Genomic DNA, 19921 nt, shown 5'->3' on the forward strand with positions numbered 1-19921 from the left:
TTTTGTCTGATACAACATTTGTCATTTTTTGCCCCCTTACACCATTCTGGATTAAAATGGCAGCATTGGTCTACGTATTAAATTGAGAAGATGACAGGAAAAGATTGAAAAGAGGGATGCATGGGAATGGGAAACGCGTGGAGGAAGCTAAAAGGATGGTGTCACCTTGTGGAGAGTGCAGTCAAAGCCATGAAACGAAACAGGCATGAACTGCTGAAAGGTAAAGCAATTTACTCTATAAAATCCCATTCAGATTGCATCATGTTTATAAGGGTAATTTTGGATAAATATTTTCTTTTTTTTATCCTGTTTGCTTTTTATACATAAGTTTGCATATCTTTGAAACAAATTCACTGCATAGTAATTCTTTTCATTACTCACTCATTATTGTCAAGTCAGAACTGACTCATAGCTGATCCTCCATTGGGTTTCTAAAGCTTTTGGTAAATCACATGGGAGGAGACTGACCATCTTTCTCCCAAAGAATTGCTGGTGGAGAGAGTCAGGGTCTTTGGGTTAGCTGCCCAGCTCCCCTCTGACTATACCACTAAAACTCCCTTATTCCTTTACTGGTGAAGACTATCTTTATAAAAACATTATTGTAGATTTAGTAGATTTAGATCTCTGACATTTTTAATGTCCTTCATTATGGAAAATTAATTGAAATTATAACAATATGTTTTAACTCCAGTAACTTCATCTTTGATTTAATGAAACAGTGTAAGGAATATCTCAGAATTGTCAAGAAGAAATTTAATAATACCATTAAATATATTCATCATATTGACTTTGATAATTTTTTAAATGATACTTTGTTTTTTATAAATTTTTAAAAAATGCATATCTCTTCCTACCTTAACAATTACTCTGTTAATTTGGCTTCAGTTATTAGATTCCTTTTCATGGAATTAAAAAATTTTTATAACAAAAAACCAATGAATGAATGTTATTTCTTGTTGTTATGGGTCATCGAGTTGCTTGTGACTAATAGCAACCCTATGTACAACAGATCTGAATCCTGCTCTATCCTTGTTGTGGTTGTTGTTAAGTGCCATCAAGTCGCAGGCAACTCATAGCAACCCTATAAGAGAGTCCTCGACGCTTGGGTGCCTTTCATTCTCTCTCCAGGTTCATAGCGTTTCCAGAGGCAAGCTATTATGGAAGTGGATGTCACTCCTCCTTCCAAGCTTGTTTTAATCGGGGAGCTCAACCCCACTCTCTGTCCTCATTGGGTTACCAACCATTGATGCATTTGACACATCAGTGTCACAGTGTTCAGCCTCACAGCAACCACAAGTGACCACTGTATGGCAACTTGTACACCAGGGCTATACGACCTAGAGGAATGTCTGAACAAAAACAATGAAAGACTGACCTCGGGCAGCAGGCCCAAGGGCCCTTTTGGGCTTGAAGCCCCTCCTGCCATAAACCCTAGCCAAGCTTGATTTGCCTGGCTCCTGGAGGCAGAGTAGTCCTTCACGACAACACCCACACACACAATACCATGCTCTCTATGATAACCAGGTCATAGCAGCCCTGGGCGGAGCAAACCTGGGAGAATATGGCCGCCTTCTCTCCCCTCTTCCCCTTAGCCAACATTATCATCTGTGACACACGTATCCCCATTACCCCAGCCACTGGGTCAGTCCATCTCATCCAGGATCTTTCTCTCTTGTGCTGTCCTTCTACCCTCCCAAACATGATGTCCCTCTCTAAGGACTGTCCTTCCTTGCAACATGCCCAAAGTATGTCAGCCAGAGCATCAAAATCCCTACGTACAAGTAGCAGCCTGATTTCACCCTATCCAAGATGACCCTGTTTGTTTTCCTAGAGGTCCTTGATGTACTCAGTACTCAAAGGCATCAATTCTCCTTCATAATAAACATCTTATAAAGAGCTGAATACACAATTTGATGCCTCAAGTTGAGTTTTAAAGGCCAATACATCCACTTCCTAAACAACATGCTTCTGGAAACTCTATAAACATTAATAAGTGACAATAGTTCTAGGAAGGCTTCAGGCCTTTTGTTCATAGGGTCGCTATGAGTCGTGTTCAACGTAACAGCAATCAACAAGAACAACTATGAGGAGCTCTGGTGGCCTAGTAGTAAGAAACTGCACTGCAATCCCAAAGGTAGATGGTTAGAGGCCACTAGTCCACTCTGTGGAAGATGGGAAATCTCCTGTATGATTAACTGCCTCTGAAAACCCAATGGAGGGTCAGCTATAGGTTGGTTCCAACTCTACGGCACACAACAACAACAACAACTCCAATTTTCACTTAAAATAACATTGTTATTGAACAAACTACTATCTAACTATTCTCATAATTTCTGCAAACTTTCTAGATCAAGAGAGTACAGATTTCTAAGGGTCAGTAAGAAGTGACAGAATTTATATTCTTATCTGTTCTATTCTACCCAAGAAAAATCACAATTATTATTTAGTAATTTCTTAAGTGTTCTTATATTCTCTTTTCTGATTAATATTTACAGTTTAATAGCTGTTACATAAAAGACTTGCCTAGATAGAAGATGCACTCAATCTTTTACAAACTACTCTTGCTTTATGCAAATATTTGATAAGGAACTCTGTCTTTGGATACTTTTATTGAAGCAATGTTTTCTGAATATGACTGCTTAGTAATATAACACTAATTTTTTTCCATTTCAGTAAGATGGTAATTGAATTAATAAGAATTTATATTGGTTTTTACTTCTCTTTCTACCATTTGCAAGTCTCTAGTCATCTTCCTTCTGAAACAGTGATTCTGTACTCCTTCCATCTTCTTTTTATACATCCTGATCATTTGACATTCTACCCAAACTATCCTTAAGTATTGCCACCCGTGACTTGTATTTGTTTTTCAACTCCTTCAGCTTAAGAAGTGCTGAGCAAGTCTGGCCCTTTTGATTTTTTGACTCTAGCTCTCTGCACATTCCATTATAGTATCTTGGCTTGTTGTCCCGAGCTGCCTTTTGAAATTTTTAATTTGGCTCTTTTATTTCTTCCTTTAGCTTTGGCTTCTTGGGGCTCTAATGCAATACTTAGAGTCTCATCTGACATCCATCTTGGCCACTTGGCCAACTGGCAGCATCAGTATGAATGGTGAAGAGCTTGAGATAGTTAACTGTTTTAGTTTGCTTGGCTCCACAATCAACACTCTTGGTCACAGCAGCCAGAAATGACAAATTGTGTTGGGAAAGTCAGCTGTGAGGGACCTCTCAAGAGTACTGAAGAGCAACGACGTCCGGCTGGAGCCTAAGGTGCATCTGATCCAGGCTATAGTCTTTGCAATTATGTGCTATGCATCGGAGAGTTGGACAGTGAGTAGAGATGATAGAAAGAGAATTTATGCCTTTGAGTTGTGGTGCTGGAGAAGAGTGTTGAATATACCATGGACTGCTAGGAGAACAAACAGGTTTGTCCTAGAGAAGGTGAAGGCGGAATGCTCCTTGGAGTCAAGGATTCTGAAGCTTCATCTGACATACTTTGGGCATGTTGCAAGGAGGGACTGGTCCTTGGAGAGGGATATCATGTTTGGGAGAGTGGAGGGACGGAGCAGGAAGAGGGTGAAACCAGAATGTTCCCTAGAGTCAAGGATTCTGAAGCTTCATCTGACATACTTTGGGCATGTTGCAAGGAGGGACTGGTCCTTGGAGAGGGATATCATGTTTGGGAGAGTGGAGGGACGGAGCAGGAGAGGAAGACCCTCAATGAGATGGATCGATTCTGTGAGTGGAGTGGTGGGAATGAGTGTGTTTGAGACAGCAAGGTTGGCACAGGATAGAACGGCATTTAGGGCTCTTGTACATAGGGTCGCTATGAGTCGCAAACGACTCAATGGCACATAACAACAACAAGTCATCTTCTATCTGAATGAGTGTTCACCCCTGCACTGAACACTTGACAGAAACTAGCTTATCAAATCCTCACAAGTTTTTCTTTATCGTTTTGCAGATGGGCAAACTATGGCTTGTGGACATGAAATGATATCACATAAGCACAAAGTGACTTTTGTCTGTGACTCTAGCTCTTTTTCACACTATGCATACTGTATCTCAAACTGAAAGTTTACTGTTTTTATATGTAATGACTTAGAAGAAATATAATCAGAATGTTCCTCAGAAGCAAAAGATGGCAAGATGTTGGCTCTCTTACTTTCGACATGTCATTAGGAAGAACCGGTCACTAGAAGAGGGCACCAAGATTGGTAGCGGAGAGGGCTGCTGAAGATTCAGTATACCTTGGGACATCAGAGAAAATAAAACTATTTTTTAAGAAGTACATCTAGAATGCTTAGAAACAAGGATGGCGAAACTTCTGCTCACATATTTTGAACATATTAGAAGAGCCCAGTTTCTGCCGATGAAAATCATGCTTGGCGAAGTGAAAAGGAGGCAGATCCTCAAAGAACTGGGTTGTTACTGTGCCTTCAATGAAAGGCTCAAGCAGTGAAGATTGTGAAGCTAGCACAGGACTGAGCAGGATTTCGCTCTTTTGTGCACAGGGACTCTGGGAGTGGAAATTGACTCGATGGACAACAATAATGAGTTAGTACAGTGGCTCAAACAATGGGCTAACAAACCAGTGATAACGCAGGTGGGGCATACACGGGCATCTCCTGATAGAAAGTCCATCTATTGTTGTTATGTGCAGTCCAGTCATAGACAACTCATAGAGACCCTATGAATGAAAGACCTGAATGCTTGTATAACTTTCATCCTTTCTCCAGGTTCATAGGGTTTCTGGAGGCAAGCTATTCAGAAGTGGATACCACTCCTGCTTCCAACTTATTTTAATCGGGGAGCTACACCAAACACTGTCCACCATGGGTAACTATTATTGCATTTGACACATCAATGTCATAGTGTTAAGCTTCACAGCAACCACAAGTTAACTCCGTACAGCGAGTGGACAGACCAGTGCTGTACCACTTAGAAGAATGTTTGACCAAAAACAATTAAAGCCAGGCCCGAGCGCCGCAGATTAAAATCGCCCCCTTTTGGCTTGTTAGCATAACTCTCTATCCATTAGTCCAACAGAGCTATTTTATTGTTGTTCTTGATAAGGGCTGTCGAGTTGTAGACCACTCACAGAGACCCTACGAATGAAAAACCCTATGAGCCAAAGCAAACTGTTTTCCTTTGAAAGTTAAAACTCAGTGTTTGAAATGATTCCTGTATCCATCTTTGTAAACATTCCCCAAAGTGTATAGAAACAAAGAGCAGAAACCAACCTAGTTAACTAAAGTGTTGTTATGTGGGCCAGACTTTTGGACTTCAACTATCTAAATGTATTTTCAGAAAACCCCTGATGTTTGCAGAGCACCTGGCACACCCCAGATATTGTGCTAACAGAATAACATTAACAGACTGATTATGAAACTGAAGTGAGTTGTTGTTTTTATTGTTAAGTGTCATTCAGTCGCCTATGACTCACAGAAACCCTACGTACAAGAGCTATGAACCCTGCTCTATCTTGAGTCAATTTCCTTGTCTCCAACACACCTTCCCCCATTACCCAAGTTACTGAATCAATCCGTCTCATCCAGGGTCTCTCTTATTCTATCCTTTTACCCTTCCAAGCATGATATCCAAGGACTGGTCACTCCTAGTCTCATACCCAAAGTATACGAGATTGTTGTGTTTTGTTAGGTGCTGTTGAGTCAAGTACAACTCACAGTGAGCCTATGAACAAAAGATCTGAACCCTGGTTTACCTTGTTTGAGAGTTCATTGCAGCAGTCACTGCGTTAATGCAACTGGTTTAAGGTCTTCCTCTTCTTGGTCAACTTTCCAATCTTCTCATTATCATGTGCTTCTCCAAGAATAGACAGACCCTCCTAGCAACGTGCCCAATATATGTGAAGAAAAGCTTCACCATTCTTGCCTCCAAAGAACACCCTGGCTGCACTTTCTCCAAGACATCTGTTTGTTCTCTTGGCTGCCCATGGGATGTTCAGTGCTCTTCTCTAACACAACAGCTCAAAGGTGTCAATTATTTTCCTGTCTTCCTTATTCATTGTCCAGCACTCAAATGCAAAACCAATAATTGGAAAGATTATGGGCTCAATTAGACGCAAACTTAGTCCTCAAACTGACATCATTACTTCTCAATAGTTGGGAGAGGTCTCTAACTGCAGATTTCCCCAGTGCACTGTGTCTGTTTATTTCCTGACTGCTGGTACCAAATGGGTTAATTGTTCATCCAAGCAAGATGAAGCTCTTGACAGTTTCAATATCCTCTCCATCCATCATGGCACTGCCTATCTGTCCAGTAGTAAGAATTTTTATCTTCTTCACATTGAGATGCAATCCATACTGAAGGCTGCTTTCCTTGACCTTCTGCAACAACAAGTGCTTCAAGTCCTCCTCACTTTCAGCAAGCAAGGTTGTATCATCTGCATAATGCAGCTTATTGATGAGTCTCCAGTCCTGATGCTACAGTCCTCCTCACAGAGTCCTGCTTCTCGTGTAATTTGTTCAGCATACAGATTGAATAGGTATAGAGCGAGAACACAACCTCGCCCACTCCCTTTCCAATTCTGAAGCATGGAGGGCTCCCCTGCTCCATTCGCATGACAGCTTCCTGGTCCAGGTATAGGCTCCGCATGAGAACTGAACCCCATCCTATATTGTGCTATCCTTATCATCTCTGATATACTTGATCCCATAGCTTCAGCCATTCTGTTGATTCATCTTATTGAGGGTCTTCCTTTCTATACTGTTATTAACTAAGGACTAAAGGGACTCACTGGGTTTAAATGATTGAAATCCTCATCTAGAAGGCTGTGGTGTAGTGATACTGACAGTGTTGTTCTCTGTACATGTCTTATGGGCCTCTCTTGCAAAGTAACTCACTTCTTGGTTTCCCCTTTACTTCAGATTTCACAGAAGAACACACTGTATTTCAACTAATGAGAGCTGATGTGTAAAATATTTAACAATAGAATGAGCAGGGGGCCAACCTATCAAAACAGACATTGGCTCAAATAGAACAGAAATTGGCTGTAGACCGTAAGAATGCTGGTATTGATTTATACCTGCCAAATAACTGCCCTGATACCAATTAATCTGTGCCGTCAAGAACTAGGGAAGAAAGCCTTTTTCATTTTCAGAGTGCAAATATGATCCTCTACTCTCACTGAGCCCGAAAAGGTGGGAAAGGAAAGAAAACTAATGATACCATAGGCCCCAGTGAGGGAGCTGCTGTGAGATTAGTTTAACTACTACAGACAGAAAGGATACAGAAAGAGAAAACAATGCAGTTGTTGAACTGAGTGCCTGGCCTTTAATTATAGCCAGGTTATCTTAGTTTAGAATGATGTGCTTGGAAAAAAGTTGCTGTGTAACAGCTGGAAGACTATCGCATCTGCACTGCAGAACCATTAAAATAAATGTTCTGCCTGTTTGTTACTATCAACCCCACAATCGTGTTAATCAGAAGCTAATGTTGATACCATCATTGGTGTTGTACCACAGTACAACATCTTGAACAAGATGTATCACATCTTGAACTTTGAAATACTTTAATCCCATAAGGTTATCTGAATTCTAATTCCTGGGGTTCATTTGATACTAACCATTTCCTGAGTTAACTACCAGCAATAACTACCTCCCTTTCCACAGATGAGGGACGAAATATGCTATAATACAAATAAGCTGATGTTCTTTATGGGCAATGCCATTTGGTCTAACAGGGATCCTCAAGGGATGTGACATTGTTCAGTATTACCCTACAACATATTATTTCTCCCAACTTTCCCAGCACAAAAAAAATAGGGAGAAAAGAAAATTGTCGTTCAGTGCGAGGTTGAGTAGAGTTGTTTACTATCAAGTGGGAACCAACTCATAGCCGACCCCTCCAGCAGATTTCCAGAGATGTTAAATTGCACAGGCAAGTATTGTCCATCCTTCTGCTGTGGAGCAGCTGGTACATTCAAATCATTTGCCTGTAGGCTTGCAGGTCAGCTCCTTCCCACTAGCCACCAGATCTCCCTATAGTTGTATATGTTGTTGTTGTTGTTAGGTGTCTGTCAAGTATAAGTCATAGTGACCCTATGAACATCAGATCTGAACCTTATACTGCCGTGTACCATCCTCATCGTCTCTGACATATTTGAGACCATTGCAGCAATTGATGTGTCATTCCATCCGATTGAAGGTCTTCCACTCATTCAAAGACCTTCCACCTTCCCAAGCATGATGTCTCTTTCCAAGCCATAGCCTCACATGTCCAAAGATTGTGAGGCAAAGCTTTTCCTTCAAGAAGCACTTCCATTACACTTTCTCCAAAACATACCCAGTGCATGGGGTACTAAGTACTCTTCTCCAAAACCAAAGCTCAAAGGCGTCAATTCTTCTTCTATCATCTTTATTTATTGTCTGGCTCTCAGATGCATAGGAAATGACAGAAAAGATCGTGGACTGATCAGGGGCACCTTAGTCTTCAAACTGGCATCATTGCTCCTCAATATTTTGGAGACACCCCTGACAACAGACTTTTCCAGTCTCCTGATCACCTGACTGCTGGTACCAAGTGTGTTGATTGTGGATCAAAGTAAAATGAATTTGTTGACAGTTTGAATCTTTTCTCCATCTATTATAATGTTTTCAATCAATCCAGTGGTGAGAATTTTTGTTTTCTTGATGTTGAGATATAATCCATATTAAAGGCTATATAGGCTTAGATTTTCTGCAACAAGTGCTTGAAGTCCTCCTCACTTATAACAAAAACTTATAACTTATGTCTTCTGCATAATGTAGATTGCTGATAAGTCTTCCTTTGACCCTGATGTAATATCTAATCATGTATAATTTCAGTTGTTTCTGACTAGATCACCATTATCAATATATCGAGAGAGCTTTGGTGGCATAGTGGTTAGAGAAATGTGAAGGTAGGCAGTTTGAATCTACCAACTTCTGTGTAGGAGAGAGATGGGAAATCTCTTCCTTTGAGATTTACAGGCTCAGAAATCTCACTTGAGGGTCAGCTATGAATAGGTTCCTGTACAATGGAACATAATAACAACAGGATATTTGTGTGTGTATGTAATTCACAAGGTCACTATGAGTTGTGTTCAACTTTATAGCACCTAACAACATCTGATAATACTCAGAAGCCTACATAGTGTCCATCTTATCATACAGAGTTGGCTATATGAATTAGGCTTGCATGAAAATGTTCATATATTTCTTGATGTCCTTTATTCAGTGCTTGCTATGTACCTGTTAACCACTGTATATATTTTCAGTTCTGACAGCACGGTATGTAGTAGGCATAATTGTGACCATTTAAGGAAGCAAATACCAATGTCCATAAATGTTAGTTATTGCCAAGGTCAATTGGCAGGTCATTGGCAACTGACAGACCAATTCAACCTGATTTCTCATCTGTGTTCTTAAAAATCATCACTCATCATTGTCCTTCATTTCCACATCATGGCTATGATAGACTGTTCTCATGGCTATCATCAAGATAATTAGATGTGAATTTTTAATTGATATATATTCCTGTGGGTTGTGGGTGTTTTGTTTTTTATTTTGTTTTGTTTTATGAGATATGATGCAGTGAGTAACCAGTCTTCCATTTGAAATTGCTGATGTGGAAAATGGGGGGAGTGGTAATCTGCTTTTGCTTTTTATATGTGAAGAATTCATTTTAACTAGCACACAGTCAAAATGTTTGACTTTGTGTCTCCCGGTGCTTTGTAGATAGCTCACGGTGGTGACATTTTGTTGCCAGGCATTTCTTGAAGGTATTTCTTTAGATGCCTTTTTTCAAATTGGCTCAGAGATGTGAAGCTGTCTGCAAAATGTAAAAGGGATCTTCTTTGAGTACAATGTGTGTTGTGGCATTTGAGCAAAGTTGAATACACATAATTCCGAATTCCACAGTCTTCAGTGAGGTGTTTGCTAAGACAAATTACTGTCGTCGGAGGGGAGCTGTTCGCTTGGCACCTACTGGCTGTGAAGACCTGGTCCCAGAGGGAACCTGAACCCAAGGCGAAATCTTATTGTGTTTACACTCTCTCAAAGAGCATCCGCTGTGCCTGGACTGGGACCAGGCACTGCATTCAGGGCTGCAAGAGGTGGAACCATTGCCAGAATGTGTTCCTGGCCAATGGAAGCCCAAAGGATAGGTGTGAAACCAAGCAATCAGTAATGCAATATATAGGAGAGCTGGACAACAACTAAGGATGACAGAAGAAGAATTGATGCCTTTGAGCTGTGCTGCTGGCAAAGACAATTGAACATACAGTGGACCACCAAGAAAACAAACAAGTATGTCCTGGAGACAGTGAAACCAAGTTTCTCCTTGAAGCCAAGAATTTTAAGGCTCTGTCTCACAAACTCACATACTTTGTGCATGTGACCATGTTGTTTTTGTTGTTGTTTACCGTCGAGTTGGGACTGACCCATAGCTGACCCTTCAGTGAGTTTTCAGAGGCAGTTAATCACTTGGGCAGAGATTCCCCACTCTTCTCCCGCAGAGCAGCTGGTGACCTTGAACCGTAGACCTTTAGGATTGCAGTACAGCTTATTGCCACTAGGCCACCCAGGAAGGGTCAGTATGTGGAGATCAATACTTGGAAGGGTGGAGGGACAGTGTAGAAGAGGAAGACCCTGAATGCAACGGATTGACACAGTAACTGGGGTAATGGAGACGGATGTGCCGGAGACCATGGGAGTGGCTCAGGATAGGCAGGCTTCAGAGCTGTTGTACGTATGGGCGCCGTGAGTTGCAGGTAACTGGGCACATAACAACGACGACATAGATAAGAACTCAATGAGATGGATCGACTCATTGAACTTGAGCACGGAGATGATGAGGATGGCAGAGGCTAGGAAAAGGTTCAAACTGATGTTCAGGGGCACTATGTGTGGAAATCAACTTGATGGCACCTAACGACACAACAACATGTAGAAAAATTAAAGGACTCTGGTGGCACAGTGGTTAAGTGCTTACTTTCTCACCATACATCTGGTTATTCGAATCCATCAGTCATTCGAAAGACAAAATAGGTGATAATCTATTTCCGGAAAGATCACAACCTTGGAAACTCTTTGGGGCAGTTGTATTCAGTCCTATAGAGCCAGAATCTGTTAGACAGAGTGGGCTTGTTCTCTATGAAAGTGGAGTTTCTATGTGACACATGGGGTGAGTGCTCAGATACTGACAGAACCTTCGGAGGTCTGACTCACCCAGAAATGCTTTGGTAGTTCTGGTGGAATAATGCATAGCGCATCGCTCTGGTAACGGATGGTGGCTTGAATCTACCAGATGCTCTGAGAGAAAGAGATGGGCAGTCGCCTTCAGTCACGAGGTACAGACTCAGAAGCCCAATCGAAGGTCACTATGGTGATGTTTAGTCAGAAACACCACACGAAAGAAAAAACAACCCCAACCAAACAGCAAAACAAAAACCAAACCTCTGGGGACCTGCTTGGAAAAGTTTCTAACCTTGAAAGCCCAGTGGAACCCAGTTCTAACTCTGCACCACATGGGGTTGACATGAAAAGGAATGAACTTTACAGCAGCTGGATCTGCTATTTCTCCTTTTGGTTTCTATCTAAAAGTAATTTAAATTTCTATTCAGTACATTGAGTGGGCAGATAATTTGCATGTGGAATTCAAGAGGCTTTCCAAGAGGGGAAATTCAAGTTGCGTCTTGAATGATGCACACACCATTGGTCAAAAGGGAAAGGGTACGTTGTGGAATTCAATGCCAGAGGTAAAAGCAAGGCCCTAGGAAGGAGCCTGGAATCTCTGAAAGATCAACAGAGCAGTTGTGTATTTTTGAGATCTGGCTGATGAGGAGGCAACCCTGGTAAACTATGTTGGGAGCGGCATGTGGGTGGATGTGTACACCAGAGTTTCAGTTCTATCTTGTAAGTTGTGGTAATGGGATTTTTTGAGGTGATGTCTCCTCGTCAGACATTCTTTAGATATTGTCCTTTATCCCACAGACGACAGTGGGGGTATTAGTGGAGAAGGGGCTCTGGAGGCTGAGTTGACTTAGTTAAGAAGCTGTGGTGGGGTGGGGTGGAATGCGTTGTGATGCTAATAAACAGGTTGTTGGTTTAAAACTACTGGTCATTCAGCAGGAGAAAGATCTAAGCATCTCATGAAGAGTTACAGCTTCAAAAACCTGATGGAGGGCGGCTGTAAATCAGGACTGACTCCACGGTCTGTGAGCTTTGGCAGGTGGAGACAAATGAAAAGTAAGTAGATTCTGACTAGTGACAATTCTATGTATGGTTGATCAATGCACTATCATTTTATCTACTGAAAACCAAAATTATCCAATATATAAGAATTGTGTTTCTCTGGGTTTCCAGGGGATGGTTGCTTTGGAAATAGATTTCCTCTGAGTGGAACTGAATAACCAATCATCACACTTTGACTGCTGGTTAGAAGCAAACTTGAGCCATTGGTCCTATCCAGTGACCTCTGGGAAAAGACAAATAGGAACAGGCTATTAACCAGGCTTATTAGCCAAGTCTGAGTCAGGGGACTCACTTCTCTCTAAGAGCACATGCATCCGAACTCAAGAATGGTTGTGTTAGGATAACAGAGCTGGTTATTTAAATGTGTGAGGAGAAGATAGCAAAGGGGCGGGGACAGCCTAGGGTAGAAGTCAAACACCAACTGCTACCAGGAACCAAGACGGTGGTGATGTCACACATCTGGAAAACAGTCCGTCAGTACCAAATGTACTAGGCATTTGCGGAATTAAAACAAAATCAACAAAAGACCATTCTTCAAGGGATACTTTGAAATTACCTATCAAGAACAATCAATCAATGGGAAGATCAAGTGACAGGTATGCTAAAATGGCATCTGGTTTGTTGTGTATTATTAAACAGCCCTTCACTTTTCAGTATAAATGTAAATAAATATCATATACTATCCCTTAATAAACACATCAATGCCCTAGTGGCAGTGTGGTTGATAGATTATGTCTGCTCGCCACAGGTTAACAGTAGGATTCCAGCAGTAACTCCGTAGGAGAAGCTGGGCTAGTCTGTTTCCATGGACGTTCAGGGTCTTGGAAACCTTGGATCAGTTCTATTCTGTCCTATAGAGTTAACAAGATTCAGAACTCAAAGGCAGTGGATTTGGTTTTAAGCTTTGGTAAAGTTACATAGTCCCTACTCGTGCTCCAAAGAAAGTTAGTATGAATCAAGCAGCCAGTCTGCTAATGTTCGAACAGATTCTAATACATGTGAGATCTCTAAAATAGCTAAAAGTCACATCTCAAGAAACAGAATTCATTATTAAGATGAACCAGCCTCAATTCTTTCATTTTGCAGTGAGGGAGTGGACATAGTCTTCCTCCACCCAAAGCTTAAAGTCAGGAAAAACACTTCATCATCTAATAAAGAAGAGATTTTCAGAGATGGAGGTGGCTCTGATGGTATAGTCCATAGGGGGTGTGAGGCTAATGCAAAGGCCACACAGAGCTCCTGGTGCTTCCAATCCACCAGCAGCTCAAGGAGAGAAAGGTGGGAAGTCTCCCGTACCATTGAAAACGTGGCTTGAAAACGTAATAGATCAGATTTGATTAGATGGTGACAGTGAGATGTATATGTGTGTGTGTGTGTGTGTGTGTGTGTGTAAAACCATATATAGATGTTGTTGTTAGATGACATCAAATCAGCTACAATTCATCAATCCTATCAACTGCAGACAGGAACCTGCCTTATCTTATGGCATCATATAGGTGTGTGTGTGTGTGTGTGTGTATATATATAATTAAAACAAAACAAAACAAAAACACCGAACGTGTTGCTTTAAAAAAAAAAATCAGTGGTAAGAAATTGTGTTGCAATCCCAAAGGTAAATGGTTCAAATCTACTAGCTACTGCACGGGAGAAGGAGGAGCTGTCTCTTCCCATGAGATTAACTGCCTTTGAAAACCTCCTGGAGAGTCAGCTTTGAGTCTGCTCTGACTTGATGGTACACAACAACAACAATTAAACTATACATTAACTTCAAGAGGTCATCATCAACAAAATTATTTAAGCAGTGGTAATTTATCCTAAAAGCCTGTGGTTTAAAATAAGTGCACTTCATAGGAGGTGAGAAAAGTTAAAAGCTCATGGGGTCATGTTTGAGGTGAAATCTTGACGCTGCCATTTACAACGCCAGAGAGCAATCACTCCTTTCAAGGAAGACTGCATAATATAAGAAGACAACCTGTGGGATTATTTTAAAACAGAATGAGATCATGTGAATCAAAGCATCTTGAAGAGAGCCTTGCATAGAGATAAATGCTCAAGAAGCGAGCTGTCATTTTTGTTAGACTGACTGCCATTCTAGTACTCAATGGAAATTTAAGAGGTTGTTCAGTAGTTACCAATGGCAACCCCAATTTGTCATTTGCTTGGTATAAATTTAACCTTTATGTTAAATTGAGTTACAGTTTATCGGTGCAAAATTTATTTTGTTTAATCTACTACAAACAGAAATCATCCCATATTATAAGGCAAATGCATTACCAAATTTATTAATTGGTTAATTTCTTATTTCCTTAGATACTTTGCTGGTTTTAATTAAAGAATGTAAAGTTAGTATGTGGATTTTGAAAGAAATCCTGGGATCTATTTGGAAAACCTTATTACATGGCCCATGAGCTATGTAAGGGGGCCCATAAGCTATCTAAGGGCAGAGCTCTATTTGTTTTCTCCAACAGCATCTAACATGGTACTAGGAAGAAAGTAGACAGAGAGTAAATATATTGGCTCATAAAGCATTTACTTAGAAATTATGAATAGAAGGTAAGTTTGATGTATCTAAGCCTGCATTTTCTTCTTTTGTGAGACCTATGAACTGAGCCGAGGGCCTGGAGAAGAGCAGGAGGAATGTCCTAAATCCTTTTGAATGCATGATATTCCTTGTCAAGGGGTCTGGTGGACATAGTCTGCAAATCTTGACAACAGTTATCATGACCAAGGTGGACATTAATTTCTATAAAATCCCCAAATGCAAAATAAATCACAAGTTTTCCCTACTTTCATGGTTAATTTTCCAAAAGAGTCCCAAGATAATTAATACTGTTGTTGTTTAATGCCGTCGAGTCATAGACGACTCATAGCGACCCTATGAATGAACAGCCTGAGCACTGTTCGTACATAGAGTTTCCGGAGGCAAGCCATTTTGGAAGTGGATGCCGCGCCTGCTTCCAGGCTTGATTTAGTCGGGAAGCTCCAGGTAACTGAAATGTCATGGTTTTATTTCCTTTCATAAATAGTAGTGAAGTATCCAAGAGTGGTTCAGGAAAGGGATTCTGGGAAGTCTTGTGAGACAAATCTGGGGATGAACAGACACATGTTGCTGAGCAGCTTCTGGTGCCCAGTGAATGTCTACATGGATTAGCTACTAATAATTCTGAAGTACAATATCAGGAGGCATCTTAATGAAAATTGGTATTTAAAACAAAGAGCATGTGCTATTAAGTGAGAAAAGACTATTCTGATGGACAATCTATTACCTTAGTGTTCATTTCCTACATAAAATAGATTTCCTACATAAATGCAAAAATATACTGTGGGGGGGCATATTTGAAAGACCTTCAGAGGAATGCACGATATGACTGAGAAATGAAAAACGCAAAACCCATGCATAAATCCATACTGAGAAAAAGGATCAAATAGACTGAAAGAGCCCTTGTCTTCTCATGTAAGAAAAGGAAAATGTTACTCCCTCCTCCACTTTTGTACCACCTAGATGCGGCCCTCCTTTCTCTTACACTGAGAACATGAGTGTTGGCTGTCTCCCAATGAACTTACTCAGATAAACACAATATGGTTTTCTTTTAAAATAAGCTTTTACTGAATATATCAACAAGGTACTGTATAGTGTAGAGTGAAGAGTTTGTAGTTAACAAAGTGTGCGACACGGTAGGTCTCAGAGGACGTGTGATGCAGAATCTTCCAGCCCCTTGTCGGTGAGAAGTCACTCAACACAAATCAGAAACAAATCAACACATGGTTCAAACAGTAACAAATCATCAGGCTTAACTTTCAGAGAATATACACCAATCCTGTGAGGGACACACAACGGTGACGCTTTCACTTGGCCTGACAGAGGTTATAATACATCCCACGGTCACCTCTACAGATGTCCCTGTGTGTGTGTGTGTGTGTGTGTGTGTGTGGTGCGACACTAATTTTAAAAATGCCTTGCTTTGTGCTCTTCTGATGGGTGTGCGGCTAGAAAAGAAAAGAAACCCAACAAAAAAAGAATATGATCTTTTGTAATGGTTGTAGAATACATGTACAAATGCTTTCAACCAGTGCTGTTTCTCCCATCGCCAACAATATGATGTGTGTCATTCTGCTGAGGGAATTCGGATGGGTACCAGTTTCCTACCCTACCACTCTGATTTAAAGGAAAACATGGCGCAAGGCCTGACGAGACTTGGGAGTTTCCTGGTGGTGGTGCCTTGTGTATGTTTTTCTTTTCCTTTCTGGGAATTCATTTTTGCTTTGCTTTCCCATGCGGTTGGAAAGAGAAGTCCTAAGTAAAGCCGTTACTCTCATGTCCTAAAGTAAAACTTTAATGACTTTTTGTTACAAGCTAGAGAAAAGAAATGTTATAAACAAAAAAAAGTCAATGAAAATTAACCACTTTACTGTCAACAGCTGCATTAGACATCGTGGCTGAGGCTGATCAACACATTGGTTGCTCCCATGCACTTCAACAAAATTGCCTTGTTCGTAAGGATGCTTTGCCCATGAGGCATGTGTGCCTTCCTTGGCAGAGAAGGGAGTTCTGACCTCTATGACTCCACTAGGGTCATTACGATCAGCACTAGTAAGCAATGGAGGTGTCCTATGAGCTACTTCATTAAGACTTTGCACCAGATTGGTCACATTATACTTGGGGGGAAAAAAACCCACAAAAAACCAAAAGCAAAACCAAAAAAAAAAAAAAAGCACCCACTTTCAACACATGCAAAGAATGAGAAGTTGCCTTCTTTCTTCTGTCGGAGAAGCTGTGTGGCGTCAGAAACCCTGGGGAATGTAACCTTTTTAATGCCTAACTGTCCTATCTGATGGGCTACTGATGCATCTGACAATGTCTGAGCAAAGTCCACGAACTCTCCATGATTACGCACATTTCCCCAAATGGGGATTAACAACAACAACTCTGGGTGTCACTTGCAACTTGCAGAAATACATTTCCTTTTGCAATCTCTTCTGTGTAGCAACTTGCCTAGTTCTGAATGTGGACACACACTGATGTGACGTCATTTTGTCAGACAGCATGAAGCTGTTTACAAGCCACCGTGGGAGGTTTCGTTTCGTGGTTCTAGCTGGTACCTTCAACCCTGCCTCTTGACAGCTGCCTAAAGAGATGTAGTAATGGCAGGCAGAGAGGCCCAAATGCCCAGGATCAGCAAAAATACATTACAAGGAATAAAAATGCCAATCAAAGCACTATTCACCACTGAATCTATCCAGGGCTGCTGCTACAAATGGGAGGCTGGTGTTCATTTTAGCGCAGTTTTTGTCGCACTGTGTGCAAAGTCAAAATCAAGCCTGAAACTAGAGTGCACCTCCTCGGGAACATCACTTAGCAGAGTAACCCCTTCAGATCATGATAACCATTTCACTTCACTATGTTTCCATTACTTTACTCATGACCGGAATAATTTTGTGGACCTCACAAGAAGACACAAATAGGAAACTATCCAACTTGGGTCTTCTTGGCTCAAAGGGGCGGGGGGGGGGAGGGAAATAGCATCCAGAAATTCTACTTGGTGGAACCACACACAATGTAAATAAATGAGAAGTGGCATCCATTTCCTAAACAACATACCACTGGAAACTCTATGGACTTTGAGACATGTTGATAGCTGTAGAGGGGCTTCAGGTCTTTTGTTCATAGGGTCGCTATGAGTAGTGCTTGACTTGATGACAATCAAAAACAACAACAAGGGGGAGGGAAAGCAAACCAAACCTTCAAAGTCAAAGTACCATCATTTGAACTCATAGTTTAGTCTACACAGCCAAGGGGAAGAGGCCTATGAGAAGGATTATCAAGCTAGGTACATAAAATCCTATGGCATTATTCTAAATTTCCAATTGTATCCTGCTTCCCAGGCTGCCTCGCCCTTTCAACATGTGAACCTAAAAAAGCAACAGCCAAAACTCTCTGAAAGACTGAAAAGGAACCCAGAGTCACTTTAGAATTAATTCAAATTAATGAGGAGCTAATTTCAGCTCAAGTGGCTGAAGTACAACACCGCTTCAGTTCTCAGGTCTGTACCATCATAGTGTCATTATACTTTCTGTTTATTCTCAGGGACCAACGAAGAAAAAAATATATAAACTTAGGGGATCAGTAAGAAACATAACGCTCTTGATATAATGAAAGAAAAATTGCATAGCATTTTATACCTAAATGTGTACAAAGAAGACACATCACAGTTTTATTTCATTTAAGAATAATAGTAAGAGAGAAAGAAAGAAAGATTTTTGTGACAAGTCCTTCTTGGATTCCTAAAATAGAGGCCAGCAGGAAAGGTAATAAGAAGCTCAGAATGCAATGCCCAAATTAGATTTTAAAAATGTGTTTTTGGCGAGAATATATCTTTGAGATAATGTATATAGCCCTTCTATAGCTAAGGGAGGAGAATGAGTAAATCATGCACGCTCTCTGATCATGGATGTTGCCACCGAGATGTTCAGCATGAAGCACATAATGAATATTCCTCTCCTGGTAGACCCTCTGCTCTCTACCTTGTCCTGCCAATGACAGGGGAAGCAGCCTTCACTCTCCAGTTAGCTCATTTTTCATTTGGTGTCTGGGTAATAGAAGATCGATTATCGCTCTGCAGTTCCCAAAGAAGAGGAACATCCAAGATTGAAAAAGAATAAATGAGATTTCAAAAGTTGAACTGGATCAAAGTCAGTCCAAGGTGGAAAACCAGGTATTGTGTAAAAAACACCCACAACATCATTTCCACCAGCTCCGATGTGCCCTTATGGAAAGATTGTGTAAAATCAGTGAAAATCAGTAGGCATTTTAAAATGTCTAAGTGCACATGGGTATTCTATGTAACCAAGACAGGCATTCTTTATAGTCTACGATATACAGAAAAGGGGTAGGGGAATACGGAGCATGAACAACTAATTATTTTAAAAAAAGAGAGAGAAAAAAGTGCTGGATGATTGGAAGACAAATTTCTGGGGCAAATGTATTAATTCAAGCTATTTCAACATGATACCCACAAAAATCAGCTGATCTAGTGTAACAGAACCACTTAGTTGTTCTTGTTTAAGTTATAATCAATAATTTTAAAATAACTTTGTTTTAGTAAATCCAAAACACTGATAATTTGTTAAGTCTAAAGATCATGTTGACATAGCATTGGTGAAACTACTGAAATAATTCTCATTATCAAAAATAATTCCATCCAATATAATTCTTCCCATTATTTTATTAGCCTCTTCTAAAAAAGTATTCTAGAATATATCTCTGTTGAATTTTATTCAACCTGACATATGACTTGAATAGTAACATCTTTAAAGGGAATTTTCTTGCTAGAACATTCTACCTGTCCCTGCAGACAATTAAAATCAGACTCAGGTCTCTAACTCTGTTATCACATCCAGCCAGGGAAGCGTCAGGAGTGATTTTTTTTTTTTAAGCTCCCAAGTCAGAAAGCCAACCTCGAGGTTTAAAGGTTTTTTACAATCTTGCCTCATTTTCTCGAATCTGCCAGGTTGGGTTAAATTCTTCCATGAAATTAGTTCTCCCGTGATGCTTTCTGTTATTTCCTGCACTGGGTCAAATTAGGGTAAGAACTACTTTTCCTACATTTGAGGATTTATTACTTTCTTCCAGACCAGGAAATATAGCGATAGCATGACAATATCTGGGCCACCTCTTGTTTTATCATATTA

Source organism: Elephantulus edwardii, unplaced genomic scaffold, assembly GCF_000299155.1.
Source record: "Elephantulus edwardii isolate Elephantulus edwardi_28Jun2011 unplaced genomic scaffold, EleEdw1.0 scaffold00112, whole genome shotgun sequence".
Taxonomy (NCBI): domain Eukaryota; kingdom Metazoa; phylum Chordata; class Mammalia; order Macroscelidea; family Macroscelididae; genus Elephantulus; species Elephantulus edwardii.